General features: G+C 37.2%; 1 protein-coding gene across 1 annotated transcript in view; it reads right to left on the bottom strand.

Annotated features, from left to right (window-relative positions):
• The window catches only part of LOC149543304 (transcription factor bHLH35-like), a 75999-nt gene that overhangs the window by 54418 nt on the left and 1552 nt on the right, over positions 1-20029 (bottom strand). The window lies entirely within an intron of this gene.

Below are 20029 nucleotides of genomic sequence, written 5' to 3'. Positions count from 1 at the left end.
GCTTATATTAAAAATCAAGAGGATGCCAATATAGTCAATAATAAATTGAAGGAAAAGGACATCATATTTCCAAGAAAAGGTTATATCTCTTGGTGGCTTATCACAACCAATTGGCCCTCATCCTTTTATGCCAATGCCACCATCTTCTGGAGAAGATAATGTTTTAGCTTTGCATGAAAGAGGTTTAGAGGGAATGGCCTTCAAGAATTAAAGCAAGGAGACTGCAGATCAGAGCACTGCTCATTACATAAATGGAAACAAGCTTCCTTTCAACCTCATTAGATCACCATTTAGGCAAGATATGGTGATGGAACTTTCCAATACACCCTCTGATTATGTTTTTCCTAAGTATGAAAAAATGTGAACCACTTTATTGGTGAGGAAGATAGTTTTAGTAGAGGCATTGTTGAGAGCAATAAAGGATACATGGCCCAAAACAAGTGTATGCATCAGAGAGATTGTGCAAATAGACCACTGATCAATGTTATAGAGATATTTTCTAAAGGGGCAATTATTGTTTTGTAGGTAATGGATTGTGAGAAGAAAGTGAAAGATGCAACTTTCATTGTCAATATTCTCATAGAATCCATTGAAATAGTGGGCCTTAACACATGTAGTCATAACGAACAATGCTAAAAATTGTAGAGCAGCAAGTTTTATAGTGGAGAGTTACGGTCACATTTTTGGACACCAAGTGTGGTCCATTCACTCAATTTGTTATTGAAAAAGATTGGCAAATAATTTGAGTGAATCAAATCATCAAAGAAATCTATAGTAAGGCTAAGGAGAACCAATTGTTTGTGACTAATCATCATATGTTGCAAGGCACCTTCAGGACCTTATCCAAGTTGGAATTAAAGGATATTTAAATTTTAAAAAAATTATGTGTTTTTTTATTTTTTATTTTAATGTTGATATGTGACATAAGTTTTATACCATGTTAAGTAGTTGAACTTGATTTGCACCTCACATAATTGTCTTAAGAAGAGTTGCGAAGGTTCAAGAAGCGTTGAGCTCTATGCTTATCAACAACCTTTAGAGTGTATGGAGGCAATCAAGCACATAAAGGGCCTGAAAAAGAAAATCATTGATCTTGGATGATGAGTGATGGGATCATGTTGAATATGTTTTAAGCTCACTAAGCCCATCATTAGCATAATTAGGTATGCTGATTCAGATTGCCCGTATTTGGGTGAAATTTATAATGGCATAGACTCCATGTTTGAGAAAACGAGAAATAGAATAAAGCTAATGAGAAGTCACAAATGGAAACATTTTTCAAAATTATGCAAAAGAACAAAATGACCACACCTTACATCACTTGTCATTTGTTTTGTAACCAAACTATTAAAGCAAAGCAACATTTTCCTTTCTGAAGAGGGTGGCACCATATTAGGATGAAGAGGCTGTTAAAGGCCACAAGATTGCATTTAGAAGGATACTGCTAGATGAAGATATCCAAAATGTTGTCTTGAGTGAATTTGGCCACTTCATATCTTTAATAAATCATGATGTTTCCACACTTCAAGACAAGGAAATATTGTCATGAATGGTGGTAATACATGGTCAAGGCTCTATTTACGTGCAGCCAATTGCAATTAAGATAATCGCTGAAGTATGTATCTTTATATGTTCTGTTTATTTCATTTTTCATTCGCTACTATTATGCTATATATTATATTTCATGATAATACAATTTTATAGTGCATGTTTTGTATTTAGAAATTTAAGTACTAAATGTTGTATGCAAATTCAACAAGTTGTGAGTTCTCCAATTGAGTGGGATTGGAGTACATGCTACATCCACTTTGTTAAGCACAACCATTTGAGAGAAAAGAAAGTGGACCTAGAATCAATCCTTGATTTCTTAAACTCTAGACAACCCAAAGCCCAACCATCATTCCAAAGCTATAAGAAAGAGCCCTAGGCTATTCACAAAAGGCAAATCCAATGCTATTGTTGGTCATTGCAATTCCAGAGCTTCTTGAAGTCATTATCTGTCTACAAATGTCGGTTTGGCCATGCAATTGTTTTACAACCATAGCAGCATTAATCGTTTGGGGAATAAATCGGCAAACCAAAAGTGTACAATGTTTGAAAAAATCTATGTTACCCGGGGACGTGTTTCCACCCCTAAACCCGAAGTTTCAGAAACGGGGACGAGGGTACAGCAAGGGACGTTTCCCAGATGTCCTCACCTAGAGAAGAAAATAGGAAATGCGTCTCCGAAACTTCGGAAACGGTCAAAGAGTTTCTGAAACACGTTGACCGTTTTGGGGACTGTTTTTCCATTTCCTAACGTCCCGGGGACTGCATAAAAAGTTTCCTATTAAAAATTTATTAAACTCAATAAAACTATTAAAAAAATGATTTTCCAAATTTTCAGTAATTTGCGGGCCCAGACTTGTGGAAGTCAATTTTTTTATAAAATATATTATAAAATGAATGATTAGGGGCAGCTGTCATAGTGTGTGTGTTTTCATTTTGAGGCTTGGGATGATAGTGATAGTGACTTTGATATGGATGATTAAGGGCAGCTGCCATAGTATCTTTGTTTTCATTTTGACTTTGATGTTTTTGACTTTGGAGTGTTTTGTCTTGACATTATATGATCATTGATAGTTGATACATTGATGGAATGATTATATATCAATATGATCATTGATAGACTATAGTTGATTCTTTAAAAGTTTAAAACTTTAAAGTTTGAGTCTTTATCTTTTCAATGTTTCCATTTTATTGAGAGTTGATGTTTTTCATTCTCTTATTTGATTCATTTCATTATGTACTAATGATATTTTAAGTACTTAGATGATGATTGAAAATGATGATTCAATTAATGCTGATTGCTATGCTCTATGATCATTGATGAATCATTATTTGATGAATGGAATTGATAATTTTAAACTATGTTGCTGTGATGAATATATTTGAAAAAAAAAAAATTATATATATATATATATATATATAGCCGTCCCCTGCCGTCCCCTATTCTGGCAAAAAAAAAACCGTCCTGGAAACCCGTTTCCCGGTCCCCCCGTCCCCTCGTCCCGGAAACTTGGGGTAACATAGGAAAAAATTAGGGAAAATATGTGAGAAATCGAATTCATAAAAAAATGTAAAAACATTAAAGCAAATCAGTCAAAAAGTACTCTTTTTTTAAATAAAAGGGCATTTCCATAGCTTAGATATATTGAGAGCAAATAAAATAAAGAGTTTAACTCATTAATTGTAGAAAATATAAGGGATTGTGCAAAAGCCAACGAATTTTCTATTATGGGTTTGCCATTTCTTTGCAGCAGTGACTCTAACCCTGTACTAAGCCCAATACCTATCTTATCTTGTGGTTCCCTCTAATCATTATACTCCAATCGAAGGAACTTAAATTTTTCTATAAGGTCTGTACTCCCATTTATCCGTTTCTCACTGCACGAAAGCTGTGAAGTTCTTGGTACTTAGGAAGTTAGGACTGTGAAATTCTTGGTACTTAGGAACTTAGGACTACTTCTACTAGCGAATATTGGATCTTGATGTATTACATATTCTTTCTTCTCTGATCTTCCTATGCTGGAGTTTTCCTGTGAATGGAAGCTTCCTCTCCAATGCTGAGATCCACCACCTGCCTTTCCAAAATATTATTGGTCTCACAAAATTGTGTTGTGATGGAGCTATTGTGTATCATTGCATAATTTGATTGCATATTTCTTCTCTTGACTACAAATTTTACTGTCATGTGGTCTTCCCGTCACTGTTCTTGGAAGCTTCATTGACCTTGACTTCTACACTTTAGATTGCACATTTGTCTTGACCTTTTGTAGTGCCTACCCTCGTTCACATCTTTTCTAGACTCTTTGTTGCTATTATTATCAGACTTTGATGGATTAGTGGTATTGTTTTGAGACTATCTGACATTATGTTATGGATTCAGTTGTTATATGATGAGATCATTTAGACTTTACATTTCATGTATGTATGATGATCATTATATTGTTTTCAGTTATTGATGATGATTAGTTAGATGGTTATTATTTCATGTGTTTTATTATGGATACTTACCCCATACTTGCATGTGTATGGTGTGCGTGTTTTCTTATTGTATGGCGTTTCTGATGTGGTTAAGGAAGGGAGTCGTAGTCACCTGCTTAGTCGGGATCTACACGATGCACCACTTCCTACCATTGCTTGTTTAGCTTAGCACTATATATATTGTATGTACATGCATGGTTTTTCTGCAGGTTGCAGGTACCGGGTATCGACTTCCCTAAATTGCCAGGATGAGCGTACCCTATTATACTATCTCAATGATAAGAGAAAGGAGGTAAATTCTCAAATCCAAATCCCAAACCCTAAAACCATTTGTCCTAGTGAGTTAGGACAAGTATCAGAGTTGAGCACCCACTGAATGTGTCGGATGACATATTTCGTGATTTTTAATCCCTTAGACTGGTTTTGTATGAATTGACCTATGATGGGTTTTCGTATTTTGTTATGAGGGTCTATGGTGAATTTTCTGTTAATTAAATCTTAACAAATAGATTTAATTAATAAAATTAATTATTTGAGAAGATTAAATATCATGATTTTGATATTTTGATTATAATTAATTCAAGGAGAATTAATTGAGAGAAAAGAATTAAATAAAAAGAAAATTAGAAAATTAAAATAAATAATAATTATAAAATACTAATAAATTAATAAACAAATAATAATAATAAAAGTTATAAAAATTAAAATAAAAGTTATTAAATTAAAATGGGAGTTATAAATATTTAAATGGAAATTAATTAAAAAGTAATTGGAATTATAAGCTTGCTTGGAAATTAATGCAGTTCTCCATTTTTCATGTGTCAACAACACAGGGGTTAGTGCCTCAATTGAGCACATGGTGTCTACAACCCTAGGGCTTATCAAAAAGGTTGGAAAAAGGCCCATGCTTAGTTGGTGACATCTTCCAGCTGGTTCTAGAAGCATTCTAGGGTTTTCCTGAGAGCTCTTTATATTCGGGCATTCCTTAGAAGCTGGGAGATAGCGCGGATAGTGTGGATAGCGTGGAGAACAATTGAAGCATTGGAGGATTCGGGAATTCTGAAGGAGGGGAGCTTGCTCTGCGGGTTATCTGAGGAAGAGCGAGTTAGCATCAGAATCCGGGTAGATTCTTGTGTTTTCACTTATGCTACTTCTGCATCTTGCTTTCCTCTGTCTTCGTCGTGTCTTCCATATGTCTTCATTATGCATTTTCAATTTGGGCAAATAAAACTTATTTGAGGATTCTATATGCTTAGATCTGAAAATGGCACGGGCTAGGGTTGCAATTCATGGACAAACCCATTAAAGTTTGTTATCAGAAAATTTTTAAAAGAACAAGTTTCATAGAGAGATTCTGAAAATGAAAGCTTGTATTCATAAATTATCATTTCTAAATATACTGTGATTCTGTATATTATATATATATATATATATATATATATATATATATATATATATACATACATATGTATATATATAATATATTCATATGAATTAAAAGTCAGATACCCTTACTGTGGGCGGAAACGTTTTAATAAACGTATTTCGCAATTTATAAAATCGCGATGCAATTGTATGTTTAAAAAAATATATATTAATGCATGTTTGGGTGGGGGCGGAATCGCACCCCGTACCCGTGCTCAGAGGGGTCGCGCGGTACCTGCTACGCAGCGTACCCGCGACAGTATCGGTCGCAGGGTACCCGCGGCAAGAGTCACATCAGTGACAGCCAACGGCATGTTCAATTTGGTTTTGTTTAAAAAGAAAAATTTGTTATTCGATTTTTATGTGATATGAATCGAAATTAATAATATTCGGTTTTTTTTATAAAATGTGGAAATAATATTATATATTATATATGTATATATGTATATATTTAAATATAAATATATATATATATATGTATATATGTAATATGTAAATATGTTATTAAATTGTTGATAAAAGATTTAAGAGTTCATCTTTTATAATGATGAATAGTTTTGTAATTTTATAGTTTAAACTATTAAGATTTAATTAATAGTTTAAGATTATAAAATATATAAAGTACAAGAAAAATCAAAGTTGGTGGAAACGTTTTTTAAATATTATAATTGGAAATTGAAGTTTAGAGGGAACTTTTAATCTATTCAAAAATAGTACATGGGGAAAAACGTACATAAGGGATTCTTTAAATTCTTTCTCTAAACTTGGAAACATAAACTGAAATTTGGCATTTGAATTTAAATTTGAACACTTAGCGAAACCAAAACATGTGTTTACATTGTGTATTCCTTATGTTAATGTTTTGGGTTTTGGGTTGACTAGTGTTGACCAGTATAGGACGTCTACCAGAGGCTTGGGAGATTATGTGATTGTGATGTCATGATGATGTTTTATTTCTCGATCTTTATAAACCCAACCATGATTATGTGATGGAATGCTCTATGTATTGGTTGTGTATACTGATTGTTAAAGTTGAGAATCTTATGTTTGAGACCCTTGACTTAACCATTATTTTGGTCATCGATCAGTTATCCTTGGATATATTCTAGTCGCCATGATGGGACTAATATGTGGATTTATTCTTGATGATGTCATGTGGTGACATGTATGACTCAACCATTTTGGAGTCTTCGATCAATATGTTTTGAGATATTCTTGGTTGCTTGTTGAGAACCAATGGATATGATGATCTATTTTGAGGTATATTCTGGTTATTAAGAACCAATGGATACTTTGATTATCAGTGATACTTCAGTTGCCAATAGAGAGCTGTTGTAGTCATGATTTTCTATGGATATTGCTCATGGAGATTTGATGCTTTTATGCATATTTGATGATTTTATCATGGATATTTGATGATTTTTATTGTGGATATTTGATGATTTTATGGACTTTCTTTATGATTATGATACCATGAGCATTAGGGTAGGATATCTGCATGTAGTGTCGGGAAGTGGCTTGCAATGGGGGCCGGGGCCCTAAGAGGCTGTCAGGGTAACTCATTGTAAGTTGGATTAATAAGTGATAACATTCACACTTAATACTAACTGAATGAACCTAAAAAGATAAGAGTTTTGGTTCTCGCCCATGCCTTGAGTGCTTGTATACGCTAGGATGGGAGTAGAGAGAACGCATGGTTGCGACCTTGCATTCCATAGTATGCCTTGTCAGTATGAAAGGATAGTAGTGGCCGCATGAGATCTGTATGGACCCGTGGAGTTTAGCTAACTGCCAGGGTAACTTGTACGAGATAAATGTGATGACACTTTCCCGCTTGCATAGTAGGTTCCTACATGTCATTGTGTGCCTCTGGGAAGTAGATGTCTGTTTCGTGATTGGAACCTTTGAGTTAGTATACTTTTAGGATTCCTGGACTTTAGAGACTTGTGCTATGTGGTTTTGATAGCCTGTTTGGGACTTGAGGTTATCTCCTCAGCATAGTGGGAGTGGACCACTTAGGTACCACGCGGTCGGGTGGTAGTGTATTTTTCACTCTTATCATTTGAGATTCATTGAGATATCGTGGCTGATGCGTCCTTCGTGATGGTGGATATGTATCCTTTCATTGATGATTAGTATATGTTAGATGATGTTATCTTATGCTTATATCTACATGTTAGATTACTTTCTACATATGATGTTGTATTTATTAGGAGTGACATTCCTACTATGTTAATACCAATGACTTCTTCGGTGATTTGGGATGTTACGCACGGAGGGATGGCTAGGGCCCACGATGGTCTAATGATGCTATTAACGGTTGGGAGGAACCGTGCACCTAGTTTATTTTATTTAATCTTTATGATGGATGTAAATGACTTTTATGATGATGTATCATGTGATTCATGAGATTATCTTTACTTTGATGTATCATGGATTAGAATAGGATGGTGTACCTTATTCTACATATGTATATTCTTTTAAGCCTTCATACCCTGTGACATGTACAGTGGATGAATGAGCAGTTGGATATGTAATAATTGAACATTGGACTTATCATTATTATTTCATGTGGATGTTGTATTCATGTATGTAATCCAACGTTAAGGGATCTTAAAGAATGTAACCTGTTGTGCATATCATGTTTACTCTTTAGATGGACATTGTTATTGCTTCCGTTATTGTGAATAAGTTTTATGTGGTATTTACTTTCAAAAAAAAAAAATGTTACCAAACTTAGTGAAATTCTAGGTTAATTCTTTGGATCCCTTGGCGGGGCATTACATTTGGTATCAGAGCACGAGTTTCTACATTGGGAGCTCTGGGTATTTTGGAACAACTAGAACTTGAACTAATAAGTATATCTCTTCAACTTGAAACTAGGTAAACTGAAATTTTACTTAGAACTAAACATAGAACTGAACGTAGTCTTTTGATTGTAATAGTACTTTGTATTGTTGCAGGATGGTATCTGGGACTAGGTCTTCTGTTAGAGGCCGAGGTAGGGGCCATGGAAGAGGCCGTGGTCGTGGCAGAACTGTTAGTGCCCATGAGTCTGCCCATGAGGGATCGGCTCGTTTAGAGGGCAGGGAAGAGCACTCTAATAGACAGCAGGAAGAGAGCCGTAGAGAGGACCAAGCTGAGTCTGAAGAGGTTGGTCTAAGACAATTGATGCAGACTATACTAGAACGTCTACCTCCTGTTCAAGAACAGCCTAAAGTACATCAGACAGAACAAGAGCATAGACCCAGGTCTAGAAGTCTTCGAAAGGATCGTCAGAGGTCCATTGTGTCCACTCAGATGAAGGATCTTTCAAGATCCAAGGTTAAGCCTTTCAATGGGCAAGGTTCTGGTTATGTGGCTGAGCAGTGGCTTATTTCTCTCGACAGGATTTTTGCTATGCAGGACTTTCACAGCAATGTTAAGGCAAGATTGGCGATCACCAATTTAGAGAACTTTGGGGCCACTTGGTGGACAATTGAGGAGAAGAAGCTAGGGATCGATATGAGCAGTGTCACTTGGGAACTATTTTTGGAGAGTTTCCGTGAACGATTCCTACCAGAGGAATGGAAACAGCAAAGGGCAGATGAATTTCATAATCTCAAGCAGTACACTATGTCAGTGACCGAGTATGAGCGTAAGTTTTATGAGCTCATGTCTTTTTCAGGGTTCAGTGAAAATTCAGCTCAGTTGACACAACACCTTATTAGGGGTTTGAACAATCGTATTATTGGGGGTGTCAAAGTATTTGAGCCAAAAACCCTCAAGGATGCGGTTCATCGAGCAATTCTTGTTGAGCAAAGCGTCAACCTTGGTCAAGGTGGTTTTGTAGGGGCGCCAGCAGCGTCAGGATCTAAAGGCAACTTTAATTCAGGTGGTAACAAGAAGCCTTTCTTTACTAAGGGGAAACAATTTCAGCAGCAGTCCCAGCAGACGCAACAACAAAAGGGATCAAATTCTCAGGCTCAAGGTGGTGGCAAAGGTTCTAACTTTAAGAACAACCGCAATACTCAACGCAATAAACAAAATCAGCCCAGTCAGCCAGCTCAGAGTAGTCAGTCGTTTGTCAGTAGGAACAGCCGACAGCAATCAAATGTACCACCTATGGGTAGAGGATCTGGCAGGAATACAGAATGTTTTTAATGTGGACAGATTGGTCATTATGCAGCTCAGTGTCCACAGCGAGCACCTCAGTTTTCAGGACCTAGGCCTACAGCTTCAGAGCCTACAGTTGGTGATGCAGGTAGAACTCACAGAGTATTTGCAGCAGTTGATCATCGTCAGGCGGATCATCAGGGTACAGTGGTTGAGACCACAGGTGCTATTCGAGGTATATCTCTTTCAGTATTATTTGATTCAGGAGCTACAGACTCATTTATTTCACCATCTATAGTTTCTAAGTGTAAGCTGGATGCAGTGAAGCAAGATCATGGTTGGCAAGTGGAACTAGCCTCAGGTACCAAGGTCTCCACGAACTCTGTAGTTCATAAATGTGGGCTTAGCTTAGGAAGCTTTATATCCGTAGTGGATCTTCGAGTCATACCCCTTGGTTCCTATGTTGTGGTTTTGGGCATGGATTGGCTTGGAACTCATAAAGCCAGTATAGATTGCAGGAAGAAGATTATTATGTGTCAAGATGACCAAGGGAATGATGTGAAGATAGTTGGGATACCAAGACCTATATCTCTGCGGATGATTTCTGCTATGCAAATGAAGCGAAGTTTTCGTAAGGGATGTCAAATATTTGTTGTTAGGGTAAATGATCTTGACGAGGAAGATCCTGTGAGGAAGACTTTAGATCACCCAATTTTGCAAGAGTACGCAGATGTTTTTCCAAGTGAGATTCCAGGCATGCCTCCAAAGAGGGATATCGACTTTAGCATTAATCTAGTTCCTGAAGCGGAGCCTATCTCTAAAGCTCCTTATCGCATGACTACACAGGAACTGGGAGAGCTACGTCTTCAGTTAGAGGAACTTCTGGCCAAAGGGAGCATTCGACCTAGTGTATCACCATGGGGAGCTCCAATGCTCTTTGTGAAGAAGAAAGACGGTTCCTTGCGCCTTTGTATCGACTACAGACAGTTGAACAAGGTGACTATTAAGAACAGGTATCCTTTGCCTAGGATTGATGACTTATTCGATCAGATCAAGGGGGCTACAGTTTTCTCCAAGATTGACCTTAAGTCAAGATACCACCAGCTTCGCATTAAGGAAGCTAACATTCACAAGACCGCTTTTCGAACTCGCTATGGGCATTATGAGTTCACAGTGGTACCTTTTGGGTTGACTAACGCTCCATCGGTGTTCATGAGTTTGATGAATGGTGTATTTCGATCATATCTTGACAGGTTTGTACTTGTGTTTCTTGATGATATATTGATATACTCTAAGAATCAGAAGGAGCATGAGGAACGCCTGCGGTTGGTATTGCAGTGTTTGAGAGACAACCAGCTTTATGCTAATGCAGCCAAGTGCAAATTCTTCAAATCAGAGATTCCATATTTAGGGCATGTCATCTCAGGTGATGGTATTTCAGTGGATCCTGCAAAGATTCAGGCGATAATAGATTGGCCGACACCGACTAATGTGTCAGAGATTCGTAGTTTCATGGGCCTAGCAGGATATTATCGCAGATTTGTCCAGAACTTCTCTAGGATAGCATATCCTATCACTTCTCTTCAGAGGAAAGGAAAGAAGTTTGTGTGGACAGAGAAATGTGAGGAAGCGTTTCAGAAGCTCAAGGAGCTTTTGACTAGTGCACCGATTTTAGCAGTACCTGATCTAGAGGGAGATTTCATGGTGTGTACAGATGCTTCTCTTGACGGGATTGGGGCAGTGTTGATGCAGAATGGACGGGTGATAGCATATGAATCACGCAAGCTCAAGGATCATGAGTTAAATTATCCTACGCATGATCTTGAGTTAGCAACAGTAGTTCATGCTTTGACAAGATGGAGACATTTCTTGTTGGGGCACAGATTTGAGCTACACAGCGATCATCGCAGTCTTCAGTATATTTTTACTCAGCCTAATTTGAATGCTCGCCAGAGACGATGGATGGAGTTTCTATGCGAGTATGATTTTGAGGTTAAGTACATTCAGGGTAAGGAGAATGTGGTGGCAGATGCTTTGAGTCGCAGGAGACATGTGGTAACATCTATGACTCTTAGTGTCGATTTGAGGAGTCGGATTCTTCAGGCACTTCCTACGGATTCATGGTATCAGGAAGTGTGCAGAGAGATAGATTCAGGAAGACCCTTGGAAGGAAAGTTTGCAGGTTACGTTTGAGAATCAGATGGTCTTTTGAGACATTTGGGGAGGATTTATGTGCCATTACTGGATGAGCTTCGCACCCTGATTCTAGCAGAAGCCCATCGCACACCATACTCAGCACATCCAGGTGTCAAGAAGATGCATGCTGATTTGAGACGTTTGTTCTTTTGGTCCAGAATGAAGCAAGATATTGCTGATTTTGTGGCTAGGTGTCTTGAATGTCAGAGAGTCAAGGCAGAACATCAGCACCCGGCTGGACTTTTGCAGCCAAATCTCATTCCTTCTTGGAAGTGGGATATCATTTCCATGGATTTCATTGTAGGATTACCTATGACCATTCGTCGTCATGATGCTATCATGGTCACCGTTGATCGGTTGACTAAGGTGGCACATTTTTCACCTATCAAGTCTTCCTACACAGCAGCTTCTGTAGCTAATGTTTTCATGCGTGACATTGTGAGATTACATGGTATTCCTAGAAAGATCATTTCTGACAGGGATCCTGTATTCACATCTACATTCTGGACATCGTTGCAGCATGAGCTTGGAGCGCAGTTAAACTTCAGTTCGGCATATCATCCAGAGACTAATGGTCAGACAGAGAGGGTGAATCAGGTTTTGGAGGATATGTTACGGATGTATGTGATGGATAGGCAGACATATTGGGAGGACTATCTCTATCTAGTGGAGTTTGCTTATAACAATGGGTATCATAGTTCTATTGGCATGGCACCTTTTCAGGCATTATATGGTCGTCCTTGTCGTACACCCTTGAGTTGGGACAACCTTGAGGATCGCATTCTGTTGGGTCCTGAGATGCTTCGTGATATGGAGCAACAGGTAGTGCGTATCCACGAGCATTTGACTACGGCACAGGATAGACAGAAGAAGTATGCTGATGCTCATAGGACTGATAAGCAGTTTGTAGTGGGAGATAAGGTTTTCTTGAGAGTGCGACCGCGAAAGAGTCCGATCCGTTACGGAAAGGGTTCTAAGCTAGCATCTCGTTTTGTTGGACCATTCGAGATTTTGGAGAGGATTGGCCCGGTTGCTTACCGCCTTGCTCTACCGCCCAGCCTAGCTGGCATTCATGATGTTTTCCATGTTTCAGTGCTTAGACAGTATATTCCTGATATTGTGCATGTCCTTGATTGGAATGCGTTGCAGGTAGAGGACGGGCAGCTGGCTTTGGAGCCAGTTCGTATTCTGGAGCAGCGGGAGATGATCCTCAGGGGTCGAACCATCGAGCAGGTAAGGGTCCAATGGGACCCTACTGATGATTCTTCAGCTACTTGGGAGGATGCAGCTAGATTGAGGGAGTTATATCCCTACTTGTTTGTAGGCTTCCAAGAGTAAGCCTAATCCAAGGGGGGGTGGATGTAGTGCCTACCCTCGTTCACATCTTTTCTAGACTCTTTGTTGCTATTATTATCAGACTTTGATGGATTAGTGGTATTGTTTTGAGACTATCTGACATTATGTTATGGATGCAGTTGTTATATGATGAGATCATTTAGACTTTACATTTCATATATGTATGATGATCATTATATTGTTTTCAGTTATTGTTGATGATTAGTTAGATGGTTATTATTTCATGTGTTTTATTATGGATATTTACCCCATACTTGCATGTGTATGGTGTGTGTGTTTTCTTATTGTATGGCGTTTCTGATGTGGTTAAGGAAGGGAGTCGTAGTCACCTGCTTAGTCGAGATCTACACGATGCACCACTTCCTACCATTGCTTGTTTAGCTTAGCACTATATATATTGTATGTACATGCATGGTTTTTCCGCAGGTTGCAAGTACCGGGTATCGACTTCCCTGAATTGTCAGGATGAGGGTACCCTATTATACTATCTCAATGATAAGAGAAGGGAGGTAAATTCTCAAGTCCAAATCCCAAACCCTAAAACCATTTGTCCTAGTGAGTTAGGACAAGTATCAGAGTTGAGCACCCACTGAATGTGTCGGATGACATATTTCGTGATTTTTAATCCCTTAGACTGGTTTTGTATGAATTGACCTATGATGGGTTTTCGTATTTTGTTATGAGGGTCTATGGTGAATTTTCTGTTAATTAAATCTTAACAAATAGATTTAATTAATAAAATTAATTATTTGAGAAGATTAAATATCATGATTTTGATATTTTGATTATAATTAATTCAAGGAGAATTAATTGAGAGAAAAGAATTAAATAAAAAAAAAATTAGAAAATTAAAATAAATAATAATTATAAAATACTAATAAATTAATAAACAAATAATAATAATAAAAGTTATAAAAATTAAAATAAAAGTTATTAAATTAAAATGGGAGTTATAAATATTTAAATGGAAATTAATTAAAAAGTAATTGGAATTATAAGCTTGCTTGGAAATTAATGCAGTTCTCCATTTTTCATGTGTCAACAACACGGGGGTTAGTGCCTCAATTGAGCACATGGTGTCTACAACCCTAGGGCTTATCAAAAAGGTTGGAAAAAGGCCCATGCTTAGTTGGTGACATCTTCCAGCTGGTTCTAAAAGCATTCTAGGGTTTTCCTGAGAGCTCTTTATATTCGGGCATTCCTTAGAAGCTGGGAGATAGCGCGGATAGTGTGGATAGCGTGGAGAACAATTGAAGCATTGGCGGATTCGGGAATTCTGAAGGAGGGGAGCTTGCTCTGCGGGTTATCTGAGGAAGAGCGAGTTAGCATCAGAATCCGGGTAGATTCTTGTGTTTTCACTTATGCTACTTCTGCATCTTGCTTTCCTCTGTCTTCGTCGTGTCTTCCATATGTCTTCATTATGCATTTTCAATTTGGGCAAATAAAATTTATTTGAGGATTCTATATGCTTAGATCTGAAAAATGGCACGGGCTAGGGTTGCAATTCATGGACAAACCCATTAGAGTTAGTTATCAAAAAAAATTTAAAAGAACAAGTTTCATAGAGAGATTCTGAAAATGAAAGCTTGTATTCATAAATTATCATTTCTAAATATACTGTGATTCTGTATATTATATATATATATATATATATATATATATATATATATATACATATACCTTATTATATATATACATACATATGTATATATATAATATATTCATATGAATTAAAAGTCGCATACCCTTACTGTGGGCGGAAACGTTTTAATAAACGTATTTCGCAATTTATAAAATCGCGCTGCGATTGTATGTTTAAAAAAATATATATTAATGCATGTTTGGGTGGGGGCGGAATCGCACCCCGTACCCATGCTCAGAGGGGTCGCGCGGTACCTGCTACGCAGCGTACTCGCGACAGTATCGGTCGCAGGGTACCTGCGTTAGCAGGGTACCCGCGGCAAGAGTCACATCAGTGACAGCCGACAGCATGTTCAATTTGGTTTTGTTTAAAAAGAAAAATTTGTTATTCGATTTTTATGTGATATGAATCGAAATTAATAATATTCGATTTTTTTATAAAATGTGGAAATAATATTATATATTATATATGTATATATGTATATATTTAAATATAAATATATATATATGTATATATGTAATATGTAAATATGTTATTAAATTGTTGATAAAAGATTTAAGAGTTCATCTTTTATAATGATGAATAGTTTTGTAATTTTATAGTTTAAACTATTAAGATTTAATTTATAGTTTAAGATTATAAAATATATAAAGTACATGAAAAATCAAAGTTGGTGGAAACGTTTTTTAAATATTATAATTGGAAATTGAAGTTTAGAGGGAACTTTTAATCTATTCAAAAATAGTACATGGGGAAAAACATACATAAGGGATTCTTTAAATTCTTTCTCTAAACTTGGAAACATAAACTGAAATTTGGCATTTGAATTTAAATTTGAACACTTAGCGAAACCAAAACATGTGTTTACATTGTGTATTCCTTATGTTAATGTTTTGGGTTTTGGGTTGACTAGTGTTGACCAGTATAGGACGTCTACCAGAGGCTTGGGAGATTATGTGATTGTGATGTCATGATGATGTTTTATTTCTCGATCTTTATAAACCCAACCATGATTATGTGATGGAATGCTCTATGTATTGGTTGTGTATACTGATTGTTAAAGTTGAGAATCTTATGTTTGAGACCCTTGACTTAACCATTATTTTGGTCATCGATCAGTTATCCTTGGATATATTCTAGTCGCCATGATGGGACTAATATGTGGATTTATTCTTGATGATGTCATGTGGTGACATGTATGACTCAACCATTTTGGAGTCTTCGATCAGTATGTTTTGAGATATTCTTGGTTGCTTGTTGAGAACCAATGGATATGATGATCTATTTTGAGGTATATTCTGGTTATTAAGAACCAATGGATACTTTGATTATCAGTGATACTTCAGTTGCCAATAGAGAGCTGTTGTAGTCATGATTTTCTATGGATATTGCTCATGGAGATTTGATGCTTTTATGCATATTTGATGATTTTATCATGGATATTTGATGATTTTTATTGTGGATATTTGATGATTTTATGGACTTTCTTTATGATTATGATACCATGAGCATTAGGGTAGGATATCTGCATGTAGTGTCGGGAAGTGGCTTGCAATGGGGGCCGGGGCCCTAAGAGGCTGTCAGGGTAACTCATTGTAAGTTGGATTAATAAGTGATAACATTCACACTTAATACTAACTGAATGAACCTAAAAAGATAAGAGTTTTGGTTCTTGCCCATGCCTTGAGTGCTTGTATACGCTAGGATGGGAGTAGAGAGAACGCATGGTTGCGACCTTGCATTCCATAGTATGCCTTGTCAGTATGAAAGGATAGTAGTGGCCGCATGAGATCTGTATGGACCCGCGGAGTTTAGCTAACTGCCAGGGTAACTTGTACGAGATAAATGCGATGACACTTTCCCGCTTGCATAGTAGGTTCCTACATGTCATTGTGTGCCTTTGGGAAGTAGATGTCTGTTTCGTGATTGGAACCTTTGAGTTAGTATACTTTTAGGATTCCTGGACTTTAGAGACTTGTGCTATGTGGTTTTGATAGCCTGTTTGGGACTTGAGATTATCTCCTCAGCACGGTGGGAGTGGACCACTTAGGTACCACGCGGTCGGGTGGTAGTGTATTTTTCACTCTTATCATTTGAGATTCATTGAGATATCGTGGCTGATGCATCCTTCGTGATGGTGGATATGTATCCTTTCATTGATGATTAGTATATGTTAGATGATGTTATCTTATGCTTATATCTGCATGTTAGATTACTTTCTACATATGATGTTGTATTTATTAGGAGTGACATTCCTACTATGTTAATACCGATGACTTCTTCGGCGATTTGGGATGTTACGCACGGAGGGATGGCTAGGGCCCACGATGGTCTAATGATGCTATTAACGGTTGGGAGGAACCGTGCACCTAGTTTATTTTATTTAATCTGTATGATGGATGTAAATGACTTTTATGATGATGTATCATGTGATTCATGAGATTATCTTTACTTTGATGTATCATGGATTAGAATAGGATGATGTACCTTATTCTACATATGTATATTCTTTTAAGCCTTCATACCCTGTGACATGTACAGTGGATGAATGAGCAGTTGGATATGTAATAATTGAACATTGGACTTATCATTATTATTTCATGTGGATGTTGTATTCATGTATGTAATCCAACGTTAAGGGATCTTAAAGAATGTAACCTGTTGTGCATATCATGTTTACTCTTTAGATGGACATTGCTGTTGCTTCCGTTATTGTGAATAAGTTTTATGTGGTATTTACTTTCAAAAAAAAAAATGTTACCAAACTTAGTGAAATTCTAGGTTAATTCTTTGGATCCCTTGGCGGGGCATTACAGCTTTACACAAGAACAGGCTAGCAAGGCTTCCTTTCACTGTTTTAAACTTTTATGACAGTCAATAGGACTATTCTACATATTGTTTCTCTTTGTCATGATGACATGTAGCTGTGTGCATATTACTAAAGGTTCTCTTTATGACTGTCCATTCATTGCCTAACATCTGTTCAGACCTCTATTTTCTTCAAACAGTGAATAGATCTTATCTCCTAACATTGAATATTACCTTCAAACTGTGAGACAAACTCTTCAAGAACAGTCAATCACTCTTTTCATAGAAAAATCATTCACCTATGGGACAGTCTTTTGATCTTCAAGGCAATCGTTTGATCATTGATAAGATGGACTTTCAAAACAGAAATCTCTCTTCAAACAGAGTAAGAGAGCTTTAAAAGAAGGGTGAAACCCTATCTAGAGTAGTGTAATAAACTTTTAAGATAGTGAATACTCTTTATGAACAGAACTATAATATCTCTGCCCCTCAAGAATCAGTAGATATGTCGTCCCTATCAATCTAAGAGCATCGCCCATATCTTTATAAAATATGACTAATCAAATGCAATAGACACATGAAAGAAAACCCATTCACTGTTCTTTGATCTCACCAATGCTCTAAAATTCTAGAACCTTTCTAACATTTAAAGACATCTCATTTTCAAATGCGACTTTTCTCTCACAAAACTTGAATGAAGTCACTGAAAAATACCAACGTACAGTAGGGTTTTATGAATATGCATGAAATCATACTTTGAATGCAATTCTTTTCTTGACCATCATATTGAAGACCCCTTGAAATCTGTATCTATTCTGTGAAAACTACTGCTTAGGATCTTTTTGCTGATTAATCAAAAAAATCACTGAATAATCACCCCAAAAATAGTGGAAAAATCATTGATAATTGTTGACCAAATAATTGGGATTTTTTGAGGAATGGATCGGCAGCATTGGTGATTCCCGATTGAATGGGTATAATATCATTTTTCGCAGATTTCTGCTTCTATGGTTACAACAATACAAAATAGAACAAATAAATGATATAAGGATGTGGTAAATAAATAGGAAGGAAAAATGCAAATAGATTATATGGCCAGATAACTGCCATTGGGTTCAAATGATGCTGAGGAACTTAACCCCACCAAATTCATATTTTCCAAGCATGGCTTTAGACAAACCCAACCCTCACTGCTCAGCAATTGCAGATTCGCAATTCCCAGTCACAGAAAATTTGGCATACCCCATCCTGAACATAAACCACACAACATTTATTCTATACAGAAGCTCTGCTCTCCTCCTGTGACCATTCACTCCACCTCCACCTCCCACCACCATTCCCCTTGTGGACCATTTTATCACTAGCTTTTCTCTACTGTTCCCAACCATCATCCATAGCTAACACCCACAGAAAACATTCCTCTAGCTTGGCCTATTGGCTTAAAGCACCTAGATCTCAGTCCTAAGGTCACCCAGTTGCTTCAAGGGTGGGGCTCCGCCACTTCTCACTGCACATCCCAAGCCCTTATAAGTGAGACATCACAGCTGACTTCCCTCCCACTATAAATGAATAAATGCCAGTATGAAAGATCCGATTACACTAGAAAAGAATGTCATCTCCTTGGAAAAGGGTATGGCTCAGTTGGTTAATGTCACAAGGTGTCTTTTTTCAAACAACAAATAGAGCTTCTTCGCCTCCTTTTCCTTCCAGAAGACACTAGTAAAGCCTCAACCTTGCCTGGCCGAGGGACAAAAACTCACCACCAGCAGACTGCTCAGATCCAAGCCCCTCCCAGTCAGAATCCTCAGAGACTCATAACCCTGCACAAGCACAGCAATCAAACCTTATAATCAGGCCAGTCCAAAATTATGGCACAGTTGAAGAATAAACTTTCTGTAGGAGAACTGGAAAAGGAAGAGATCAAGAGGAATGTCAAAGCCAAAAAGAAGACCAGGCTCTGACAAGACCACTTTCTCCTGGCCGACTTTTGTTTTTAATGTGTTAACTATAGCCCATTTTCTTTCCTCTCATATTTACTTAAAGATACACTTTCTCCTAGTGTTGTCACGCCTCTTGCAATAAGAGCTTTTTGATCGTCCCCTATCTGAAATAGACACTCGTACTCCTATTTTTCTGCTTAAATTAGCATTTTTTTAATGTTTGAGTTGTTGAAAGTGTGTTTTACCCTGCATGCTACGATGGTTCTGCACAATCCTGCTGATTTGCTGATGTCTCTATGGTTGCAAGTAAAATTGAATGTTATCCTCCCTTCTCCGTTTCTTTTCAACCAAAAACAATTACTTTAATATATATACCGAATGATCCAGAGCTAAGAATTCACTATACATTGAACGATCTTGAAGCAATGACGAGAGGCTTTAACAATTGGAGGAATTTTTAGGGAAAGTCGGTTAAAAGAGAATAAGCAAATAAACAAACCAAAATCCATTTACGGCCCTTAAGGATTTGAAGCCATTAGAG

The sequence above is a fragment of the Cupressus sempervirens genome, chromosome 8 (genome assembly GCF_028749045.1).
Source record: "Cupressus sempervirens isolate cs-2001-9-10 chromosome 8, ASM2874904v1, whole genome shotgun sequence".
Classification (NCBI taxonomy): domain Eukaryota; kingdom Viridiplantae; phylum Streptophyta; class Pinopsida; order Cupressales; family Cupressaceae; genus Cupressus; species Cupressus sempervirens.
The sequence above is the reverse complement of the archived record's forward strand: the minus strand, read 5'-3'. Positions and strand labels throughout refer to the sequence as shown.